Source organism: Mustela nigripes, chromosome 16 (assembly GCF_022355385.1).
Source record: "Mustela nigripes isolate SB6536 chromosome 16, MUSNIG.SB6536, whole genome shotgun sequence".
Lineage (NCBI taxonomy): Eukaryota > Metazoa > Chordata > Mammalia > Carnivora > Mustelidae > Mustela > Mustela nigripes.
The window spans coordinates 20,825,700-20,838,321 of NC_081572.1; positions in this window are offsets into that span (position 1 = coordinate 20,825,700).

The following is a 12,622-nucleotide window of genomic DNA, read 5'->3' on the forward strand; positions in this document are numbered from 1 at the left end:
CTTCTCAAGTAGCTTCAGGTGAGTGCTTCTATATTTGTATGTTTCCCATATTACTAATTGTTTAATACTGTTGTAAGAATGAATGACAGCTAAATGAAAAGTAAAAGCTTCCAAATGCTTGTGAAGATGAGACTTTCATTTTACCAGACTGGAAGTTCCTTCCAAAAGGACAGCTGAATAAAAACTTAGAGGTAAGACAAATACTGAAATGTATTTCACAAAACTCTGCAAATTTACTTCTACCTAATCTTTGTAAAATCCCTTTCAGTTGCTTAATCAAATATTTTCCCAAGGTGTTATGCTCCTGTAATGCATTTCTATGATGAAAATTTGCCGTGTTATTTTAGCCTCTTCATTTCCTTTACCTCTTATTTTTTTTATTTTATTTATTTTCAGTGTAACAGAATTCATTGTTTATGCACCACACCCAGTGTTCCATGCAATATGTGCCCTCCATAATACCTACCACCAAGCTCCCCCACCCTCCCACCCCCTACCCCTTCAAAACCCTCAGATTGTTTTTCAGAGTCCATAGTCTCTCATGGCTCATCTCCCCCTCCAATTTCCCTCAGCTCCCTTTTCCTCTCTATCTCCCCATGTCCTCCATGTTATTTCTTATGCTCCACAAAAAAGTGAAACCATATGATAATTGACTTTCTCTGCTTGACTTATTTCACTCAGCATAATCTCTTCCAGTCCTGTCCATGTTGACACAAAAGTTGGGTATTCATCATTTCTGATGGAGGCATAATACTCCATAGTGTATATGGACCACATCTTCCTTATCCATTCGTCCGTTGAAGGGCATCTTGGTTCTTTCCACAGCTTGGCGACCATAGCCATTGCTGCTATGAACATTGGAGTACAGATGGCCCTTCCTTTCACTACATCTGTATCTTTGGGGTAAATACCCAGACAAAAGGCTGATATCCAGGATCTATAAAGAATTTCTCAAACTCAAAACACAAAAAACAGATAATCATGTCAAAAAATGGGCAGAAGACCTGAACAGACACTTTTCCAATGAAGACATACAAATGGCTATCAGACACATGAGAAAATGTTCATCTTACTTTTTTTTTAATAGCAAAGCAAAATAGTAACATATGCAGGTAAGAGATTCATAGGAAAACATCCCTAAGCCAAGTGACTAAAAAATTTAATTTTTAGGAACACCTAAGTAAATCTTTCCTTAAAGTAATATCAGATTATTTTAGTATTTCCCGAATGCACATTTTACATTTCTCTAATAATCAAGTTAATCAGGCATCGCATGGAGGCCAAACAAAAAAATAGCAGCATTAGAAGAAAACAGCAATCAATTGATTGAACCTTCTTGGTAAAGAGATGAAGAAGCTAAAGTCTAGAAAAGTTAGCCCAACTCTCCTGGGACTCATATCTCATATACATATCTCTATATGTAGCATCCCTGACATATGGAAACATCAGAATTGAAAAAAGCACCATATAATTTTTAAAACTCATAGTAAATTAAAAATTATAATTCTAAATGTATGAACAATTGAAAAACCAAAATAATTAAGGTATGAGCTTTTAAGGGAAACAATTTGTAAAAATGCTAATAATTGCCAGAGAAAAGTAAGCCTGTAATAGGTACTAAAGTTTAGATGTTCTTATTTTCTATACAGACGATCTTAAATATAAATTATTTAGAGGCGCCTGGGTGGCTCAGTGGGTTAAAGCCTCTGCCTTCGGCTCAGGTCATAATCCCAGGGTCCTAGGATAAAGCCCCACATCCGGCTCTCTGCTCAGTAGGGAGCCTGCTTCTCTATCTCTCTCTCTGCCTGCCTCTCTGCCTACCTGTGATCTCTCTGTCAAATAAATGAAATCTTTAAATATATATAATACATATATATATGTAAATTATTTAATGTTAGCTTTACATAGCATGGAGTTTTCTTAAAGTTTACATTGTGTCAAATAATACAGCATACCATTTCTTTGGAATTAAAAATAACATAATTCTAAAAATACATTTTATGGACATTAAGCAACACCATACCATAGTTACATATATACCTATCTAGCTTTTCACAATAGAACATGGATACTAAATAGTAGCATCATTTTCTGGCTATGTAGTGGATACTGGTGGCCTCAGTGAATCCACACCACCAAGTCTAAGGCCTTTCTATAGTCTTTCCCACATAGATTCTGAGCTTGACCATGTGACTTGATTTGGCCAATGGAATATCAACAAGCAAGACACAAGCAGAGATTTAATAAATGCTTACACATGAGGCTTTATCTTCTTAGAATTTCCCTCTAGGAAGCCAGCTGCCATATGAGAAGTTCATTTACCCATGCTGTGAGGTCTAAGCTAGCCTCACAGAGAGTCCACATGGAAAACTGAGGAACACAGCCAACAGGCATAACTGACGGTCCAGATGTATGACTCTGCTCCAACCATTCCAGCTGGTTTCAGCCATTCAAGCCAAACAGGCTGAGGCCCCAGACATCATGGAGCAGAGGTAAGTCAGCCCCAATATTCTGAATCTGAAATTCTGAACCACAAAATTACAAACAAATAAAATGGTTACTATTTTAAGCCAGTAAGTTTGGGAGAAGTTTTTCGCATGACTACAGATTACAAAACACAGTATTTAAAATAAGAGACCATTATTTGTTCCATGACAATAGCTAGTTTAAGTCTGGTCTCAACATTTCAACCAGGATTTTAGTCATTTTAACAGTTAAATTGATCTCTGTGGAAGTCCTGGTCCAATAACCATAGATGAAACACCAAAGCATCCAAGAGAAAAGTCAAGATTCTCACTCTCCAGAGACAGCAGAAGTAAAGCCATTGCCCATGTATGTATGTTTACAGCTCTCCTCTCTGCCTCTTCACAATGGGTACCAAGCAGTGTAACTCCAACAGAAAAAGCAGGGACATCCTCTGCTCTTCCCTCAAGCACACCAGGATGCCCACATAAATTTTCCTTCTTCTTATCTTTGAGTTTTGATTCCTTCTGACTCTGTCTTTAAGTTCCTCATTCCAGGGACATTAACAACTTCTCTATAAATATGCTAATGGTAAGTATCACGCAGATCAAGAGCTTCACTGAAAGGTGATCTGGTTTCAATGTAGGCGAGCAATGTTCTCCTTCACTTAGAAACTATAAGGCCTCTTACAAATTAAGATGATCATGATTATCAGGTAGCTCTTATTTATAACTTTTAACTTTTTAAGTCATTATGACTCTTGACCATTGTTTATTCATTCTAGGCACATCTCTTCAGTATACTATTATGGCAATAAATGCTTTCAAGATTTTTGGTGTTTGTATACACCCTCTGATGTGTTTTGTTGGTTATTTGTGTATCAAAACAACGTTGGTTTCTCTTCCTCACTACATGACTGAGATCATTTCCATGTGGGTGAGTCATTCACCATCTCATTTATGCTATCACAACATCTATATGTCACCTTATTTCTGAAGAGGATGAGTGTGTTTCTAAAATATATTTGCAGTGAGGTCATGCAGAAAGGAAAAGATGACAGTGCCTCTGATATACTTCATGATCTGACCTAAATTAGGTTTATTGAAAAACTCTTGCGTATATGTGTCTCTGTATGTGTGTGTCTGTGTTTGTTATACCAGTACATGGACTGTCCTATGCATCAAAACTCTTTAAAATTTAAATTAGAAACCATCTAATAAAATAATGAGTCACTGAATAAAAACTATATACCAATTTTCGCTAGTTTTAAAGTATGCATACACAACAGGCAGAAGATATGAACAGGCACTTCTCCAAAGAAGACATACAAATGGCTAACAGACACGTGAAAAAATGTTCATCATCATTAGCCATCAGGGAAATTCAAATCAAAATTTGAAAAGGTGAAATACCACCTTACACCAGTTAGAATGGCAAAACTTGACAAAGCAAGATACAACAAATATTGGAGAGGTTGTGGAGAAAGGGGAACCCTCTTACACTGTTGGTGGGAATGCAAAGTGGTACAGCCACTTTAGAAAACAATGTGGAGGTTCCTCAAAAAATATATAGATATGTAGAGGAATATAGAGGAATATAGAATATAGGAAAATAGAGCTACCCTATGACCCAGCAATTGCACTACTGGGCATTTAACCTAAAGATACAGTTGTAGTGAAAAGAAGGGCCACATGCACCCCAATGTTCATAGCAGCAATGACAACAACAGCCAAACTATAGAAGAGCTGAGATGCCCTTCAACAGACAAATGGATAACGAAGATGAAAGAAGATGTGGTACATATACACAATGGAATATTAATCAACCATCAGAAAGGACGAATACCCAAATTTTGCATCAACATGGATGGGATTGGAAGAGATGATGCTAAGTGAAATAAGTCAAGTACAGAAAGTCAATTATATGGTTTCACTTATTTGTGGAACATAAGAAATATCATGGAGGACATTAGGAGAAGGAAGGGAAAAATGAAGGGGGCGTGGGATTCAGAGGGGGAGATAAGCCATGAGAGACTATGGACTCTGGAAAACAAACTGAGTGTTTTAGAGGCAAGGGGGGTGGGTGGGTTAGCCCAGTAATGGGTATTAAGGAGGGTACAGATTGCATGGAGCACTGACAGGGTGTCACACACAGAAAAAATAAAAGAAGCATTAAAAAAAATAAAAGTGGGGGTCAGAAATTGGGTGGCCAGCTAACCGTCTGTGTCCACCAGATTGTCTAAACAACTTACAGCTCAGGGGAAAAGTAATGAGGAGACGGGGCACTCAAGACAGCTCTGGAATTCAAAACAATCACATCTTCATCACAGAGCAGACAATAGTGTCCACAGGCTCTCAATGGGGATTTTAATTTTTCTTAGAGACAAAACAAAAATGTATTTAAAATAATGAAGAAAATTTTTTTTAAACTTATGTCAATCTATGCTAATTTTTAGGTATGCATACACAATGTAAACTCACACATGTGACATGTACACACATATGCTAGAAGAAACTTTAACAATAACCACTATTCTTGACTGACCTTTGCATTCAAAATCTCATTTAACACTGTCACAACCCTGTAAAGTACTATTATCCTCATCTCTGGCTGAGGAAATTGGGGCTAAATGAATGAACTGACCTGTGGTCATATAGCTAGAAACAGTGGAACCAGAATTTGTACCCAATGTACTTGTTCTTTTTATTGCATCATGCAAAAAATGGTTGCTAAAGCTATAGAAAACCTTAACACAGGCAACACGTTGTTATGAACTCTTGCTGATGATCTTTATCTAAGGTGAGAGTCCAGAATGCAGTGTGAAATCTGAATGTATACTGTACTAGAATAATACAAAGGAGTCAGAAATACGCACTCAGGACTAGAGAGGGACAGGCTTTTATAACTAAAAGCTACCTTCCCATTACCCAAACCTCAAAGCATTCAATACTCTGTGCCCAGAGGTCAACACCAGGGAAGGGATCAGCAAATTCCAAAACTGGAGGACCTCGCCCCTTAGTCTGTCCAGTTAGACCTTACACTCACTTCAATCAGAGTTATCTCCCCCTTACACTCAGAGAATAAGAAAGAAAAAGGAGGACAAAGAGAAGATGATAATGATGCATGAGCCATAGTTACACAAAATATGCTCCAGAGTCATAAATTAGAAATATTAGAAATATTTTGTCCAGAGTGTCATCACAAAAATATTGTGAAAATGTCCATTTATCATTTCCAACATTCTGGGAAGCAATAGTTTGGGGTCAACATCTAATCCCAAGACTTACACATTTATCAGTGCTTCTGAAAACTTAATGTGTGTGTATATGTATACACACACACACACATATTAAATCTGATGATCATGTTAAAATTGCAGATTCTGGGTTTCTAGTAGGTCTGGGTTGGATGTCCAAGAATCTGCATTACTAACAAGCTACACGATGATGCTGAACCTCTTGATCCAGAAACCACACTTTAAGTAGCAAGATGAGTTCAACTCATTAACCATTGGTAAATCCCCTAGGCTGAGTGCCTTATCCACAAGCCAGTCTCCATAGATTTGGTGTAGATTGAACTGGAAGAAAAATACAGTAGGAAAGGTGGCATCATTAGAATCTAATTCACTCTGTTTTGCTCAAGGCAAGAGAAGCTTGCAAGAGTGCTCACTGATTAAGGAAAGCCTTAAAGAAAGGGTTTCTTGGTTCTGGTCAAGAGTGGAAATCAGAATGAAGTCAGGAAACCAAGGAGATTGATCACTTTGTCCCAAATTATTCCTGGTCTCACTGCATGAGTACATGACATGAAAATTTCACCACTAACCAGACTCATTGGAGAGGGTGAAAAACACCTGTCAGAAGTTGTCCACACAGCACTAAAAAGTACACCACTATTTACATAGGAGTATTCACCTATAAAATTCTTCCTCAATTCTCTTCAATACCATGTTGTTACTCGGTGAACTAAACAATGGCTGAAGTTTTAAGACAAACAAAAAGAACTCTGTGAAATTATGTCCCGCTCCACACACACCAGCTTGACCTGACTGCTTTCATAATGGTTATTAATTTTACCATTCTTTGTTTTCAAGAAATTCACATATGAGTTGGAATTAAGAACCAATCAGGACACATTTATTAAGCTTCTGACACATGTCTGCTCTGAAGCCAGTCATGATGAGGAAGACAAAATAAGGAAGATCATGAGGTCAGAACTTCTGAGAAGGATATTAAAAGGCACAAAACCGTCCCTTTGCCCAACTGTAAATCCCGTCACTCATACACATAGTAAGTAGTCATAATAATTATACCTTTCCTGGTGTTGTGATAAGGAAACTGACTGGAGCTGCAATACAAAAAGAAAGCATGTCTCTCCAGTAAAGCTCTTTCTACCCTTTTGAAATTTTCTCCCACACTCAACAAAAACTTCATAAAGTCATCCATGACCCTGGCCCATTTCCACCAAGTCAACACCTATGACTGGGCCTCACACCCTTCTCAAGTATCAAGGCATTACCACATGGCCTTCCTCTCGTGAGGCCCAGCTTGTTTTTCCAGAGGGCAGCAGTCATTACCTGAATGGCAGGTTTGCAATGCAAGCTGCCTTAATGTAGGGCTTTGTAGACATCACGCCTGGGTTGTCATTAGTGTCCTCTGAAAATAATAATCAACTGGCAGACCAAAAAAGGGCATTCCAAAAAAAACCTCATTAATTCAAGTGTTTGGGGAAGCCATTGAAAATCTAAATTTATTTATCTTTCACTTATTCAAAGAAAGGTCTAACATACACACGGCCATAATAGTCACCTAAAAGTTTATGAACTACACTTGCTACAATGCTGAGAGTTGGGAGACTCTCCACACACCTGTGGGCTGGCAGTTCTGAGGAAGGAGGTAGCACCTTTAATCATTCCTGCCTGGACATCAGGCTGAGCCATATTATGGGGACATGGGTGATTCCATTTCTCACTCTGTCCCCTCTTCTTCCCTCTACCATGTTAGGTGGTAAGAAAGTTGTGGAAGAAGCCTCTCTACAGGAGAGAAGGCATCATCATCTGTTTTCCTCCTCTGCCCCCAGCTCTAATATGGATGCACCTGAGGCCAGTAGACAAGAGAGGAGATGACAGCACTCAAGTCTTCTCTCTTCCACCCCATCCACACTGCTCCTTGGCCAGCCAGAGGTCAGAGTGACCAGGATGGATTCTGTGTCAGACCATACTGGGGCTGCCTTTGAATACCAGATATCCAGAGTCTGTTCCCTCCCTGATCGCAGGAAGCAGAAGGTAGAAATAAATCCCCCAGGGACAAGCACAGGCCTGCTAACTATTTTATAGCAGGCAAAAGTTAATGTTAAAACCACAGCCTCCAGAAAGGTGCCTACAATGTTTTCAGGCAACTGGCAGAAGGAAGGTGGGAACCTGCATCTCTGGACAAGCCAGATACCCATATGGGGTCCAGACACTGGGCAGGCTGGGTAGGAGGGACCCACAAGACACCTGAAGTAGGGCCATGATGGAGGGTAGGGTCAGGAGCTGAGTTCAAGGCTTTGATACACAAATATGCTCTGCCAGTTTCTTCCTGATAGTCCTTGGAATTAGGGAACCCTCCCCCCCTCACCCACCAGGAGCATGTCAAGGGGAGAATTCAGAGCCCATTCTCATAATCCTCTAGAAATAAAAGTTTCTAAGTGGCTCTGCTACGCTTCAAGGATCCAAAAGATATCTAGAAGGCCCTCCTGTGCTTGTGTGAGTCCCACAGCAAGGGGAGGCTTGGAGGCCTCTCAGATATTCCCTTCCTGCCCCCCAGCTTCGTGTTGGTGCTTCGAAGCAACCTCTGGCATTTAGGTATTTACATAGAATCGTCTTGGTTTAAAAGCTTCTCCTGCTCTTGGTGTCCTCTAGCTTCCTTCCCCTCTGCAGCAGCCCCAGATGAAGGTTTCTTTGCAGGAGGGAGAGTGGTATGTAGCTTCCACTATCAGAAGCCAGGAGGGGAAGGGGGAGTTTAAGAGGAGGGATTGAAATCACAGGCACCAACGGCGTTACCTCAGTTTCCCCCAAACCCACTCCAACTTGAAAGAGACAGAATCATTCACAGAAAGAGTACAAAGATGAGTTTGAGATCAGGCAATAGACAAAAAAGTTCCAGCTCCTGCCCTTACACCAATCCCTTCTCTGAATGCTGGCTCCCCCTGCAAGACAACTTGTCAGAGTTTATTTCCATATTGGCATCTGTGTCCTCAAGGCATCCAAGTATCTTGTGTATCTTTCAACAGATCAAAAGGTAGAAGGAAAAATGTTCTTGGCTCAACTCCTAGAAAAACCTTAAACCAGATTTTCCTGGGCTCTTTCAGGCCAGTCAGTGCCTGTTACTATACTGTGGCATTTTTCTTTTAAAACATGGATTAAATGGCATGACAAATGAAAAGATTAAAAGTTCGCAAATCCAGCAGTGCTAGTTTCTAAACTTCTGTGTTATCTCCTTATAAACGTCTATGGATTTTTATCAGCGTTTCTGCTCTTTCGGGCACTGCCTTGCTTACAGGGAAAACAGAAATTCTGAGCTTTCCAAGCAGAGGACGACACTGGTCAGGAATGTTGTAAGGGGGACCGCCATTACTAGACAGGAGTGGAACCAGATGGCAGACGTTTGGATTTGATTATTCTCTTGTTCCTGAAACTAATATTAAGTGTATTGTTAACTAACTGGAATTTAAATTAAAAGTTAAAAAAAATTCCTGATTGGAGTGCCTGGGTGGCTCAGTTGGTTAGGCAACCGCCTTCAGCTCGGATCATGATCCTGACATCCCAGGATCGAATCCCGCATCAGGCTCCCTGTTCAGCGGGGAGTCTGCTTCTCCCTCTGACCCTCTCCCCTCTCGTGCTCTCTCTCTCATGCTCTTTCTCTCTCTCAAGAAAATAAATAAAACCTTAAAAAATAAACCTGATTATTCTCTTATTCATTAGAAGAGTTCGCACTTACAAAGAAAAAAAATAACAGATATAGGGAAGATATTAGCTGGTTTTTAAATATTTATAGATGCCTATAGGTTGGCCAAATTATAAATAAAGTTTCATTAGGACGCAGCCACACCCACTTGTATGCACATTGTCTATGGCTGCTTTGGTCTACGGCAGCAGAGTTGAATAGTTACAACTGAGTTCCTCTGCCCCACAGAGCTTAAAATATTTACCGTCTGGCCTTTACAGAAAGAAATCTGCCAACATTGCCTACAGACGTTAGACCAGGAGAAAATGAGTTGAAATTACAGCAAAAACAGGCCCAACTATAACAACATCTCTGCCAGGGACAGGGGACAGATTATTGTACCTTTCTGACCGCTGAGAGTGCTTTTCACTCTTTGCACACTACGAACCAGGAACACGGCCAACTTAAAGAGCACCTGAATAATTTAGGGCTCGTGTAATAACTTAAAGAGATAGGAAAGGATCTGTTAGGTAATTCATGCCTAACTGCAAAAATAATATAAAAAATATATTTTTTTACTTTAAAAAGTTGTAGTTTCCCCTGTTTTTCAGGAAGACCGGTCAACTGTTGCTCACCAATGAACAATGCTGTTCTTTGCAAAATGCCAATTTGCACAGCTTGAGAAGGATGGGAATGGTGACTCACAAGCTTAGGTGTCTCCCCTTCCCCCACCCTCCACTAGGAGCTTCCGAAAGGTGCCTTTATTGGATAAGAAGGGCAAGGGCACCCCCTGCTGACCAGAGAGGCAACTTGGGCCTGAACTCTATATTCTTTTTCCTGACTGGGGTCTCAGGTTAGACAAGGATCAATATCCACATAGCCCCGTGAGGGCATAAAGGGATATCAAACGTTCACAATTAATGCCCAAGGCAGCTTTAAATCTCTGTAGTTTGTTCAACATGTACAGTAGCAAAAAAGAAAAACGACCACCAAAACAGATGCTCACGTCTCCTCTTTAAGTTTCCGTCTCCACTAAATATCAACATAAAAATACAGCCTTCTACAACAGCTCATTGTACACAAGTTCCTTTAACAACAACGAATTTAACTACTTATTTGAAATCAAATGCTGGCCAAGGGTTTTGTTCGAAATAGGCCAAACTGTATGAAACTGCTGATATTTCACTTGCTTGACACACAAAAATGACAATTTCATATGTAATGAGTCCATCAACAACAACTGACAAAGATACACAGAAGTCAGAAGACGGACTTCCCTTTCTGATCAACAGACACAGTGATTGGAGCCTGGGGATACAGAACCTGAATCCTCTGGCCTCACAATTCTCCCCTGGGGCAACCTCAGAATTCCTCTGACCAGTAAAAACAGAGGCTAGGATTTTAAAGTATCTTTCTTGTCATTTAGGCAACCCTCCTCCATATGATACTTTAGCATTTTTTTAAATCAGTCTTTTTTTCAACACAAGTGTCCTAATTAAAGAGCTTCAGGGAAGAGGAGGCTGTAAAATCATGGTCTCGGCATAGCCTCACTCTCGGAGGCTCTACAGGAAAAGGAACATTGGGCAGCCTGTGAAGTGAAACTCCCACTGACCATGACCTTGGGACCACACTGGAGTCTACACCGTGCAGACGCCGTGTAGTCGAGGACTAGGATCAAGACAGATGCAGACAGTGCCAAAGACCAAGTGTTAGGAGGGCAAGGACTTCTGATTTGAAAAAAGAGAATCTGGGAAGCAAACATTTAAAAGGTTTGACTACCAAGCAAATTAGAATGTGGACTCATTAATGCGTCTGAGTTTTGCAATAAAAACTGATGTGGATCTGGATATCTTAACCACAGCAGTCAAGACAACAATCATTCTTATGGGCCCGATTTTCAGCGCCCACTGTTAGCTACAAAAACCATAAGAGTTATGGGAAATAATCTGAATTATCTGAAGTAAAATAACAGTGAAAGAAGATGGGCAGGACAGCAACTCAGTCACACAATACTCTTAAAAGAACTCGGACTTACCTGAAGGATCAAGTCAGAAGAAGTATGAGTGCCCATACCCTGAGCTAGTTCAAGATTTTGGAACATCCCTTAAAATGTCCATGTTGATGTAAAACAATGGTCCCTAGGTTAAAAACCAAAGGATGATAGCTTCTGATTTCTTAAATTTGAAAACACTATGGCCAAATGCCATCCTCTAGGACAAAAACACTGAACACAGTAAAAGCCTGAATGAAATCTGTCCTTAGCCTATGACATCAAGCCGCTTGGAGATTCCAGTGTGCAGCTTAATGACAGAAACCAAAGGATTTCTTGAGTCTAATTACAGTTCAGCATAAGCTTGGGAATTTTTAAGTAAAAAAGAAAAAAGAAAATCCCACAGCTACATAATATAGTCATTACAAGAGCAAAGCACAATGCTAATCGTCCAGCAGAGGGAGCGAGAGATAAATAAATACTTCTTTTAAAGTTGCAAGGCGGAGGGCCTCCTGGGTGGTTCAGTTGATTGAGTGCTGCTTTTTTTTTTTTTTTTTTTTAAGTGCTGGACTTTTGATTTTGGCTGTCCTGACCTCAGGCTCTTGAGAGGAAGCTCAAATGGGGCTCCAGGCTTGGAGGGGAATCTGCTTCTCTGCCTCTCCCTCTACCCCACTCCCCACCTACCAACTGCTCACGCGCACGTTCGCTCTCTCGCATGCTTCCTCTATCTAAACTAAATAAATAAGCCTTTGCGGAAAAAAAAAAATAAAGTTGCAACATGGAATTTAAGACTGTGGACCCCAAATGATTCATTTTTCTCTTCAATGATACTATTTCCTGAAAAGTAAAGAAACTTGGTCACAGCAACACAGACAGTAAAATCCTGTATCTCTTGACTCCAGGTTCTGTGTTCTTTCCCACGACAAAGCTAACATGAAAGGATTGTTTTATGTTCATTTTCCTACAGAAACATGCAGTCAAAATTCCTTCACTGAATAAGGAACATAGTAAAACACATTTTAATCAGGGGTAGACACCATAAAAACAGAAAGGAGTTTAAAGAAAAATACAAAGAATTGTCTTCCTCTTTAAAAGATAAATTGGATCCCTCATACTAATTCATTCATTCATTTGTTAACTATTAACTGTGCACATACTATGTTAGACTTTATATCCAGACCTCACCGGAGATCTCTGCACTGCCTTGTGTTGAAGCTGGGGATATTTTAGCCCCTTCTTCAGATAG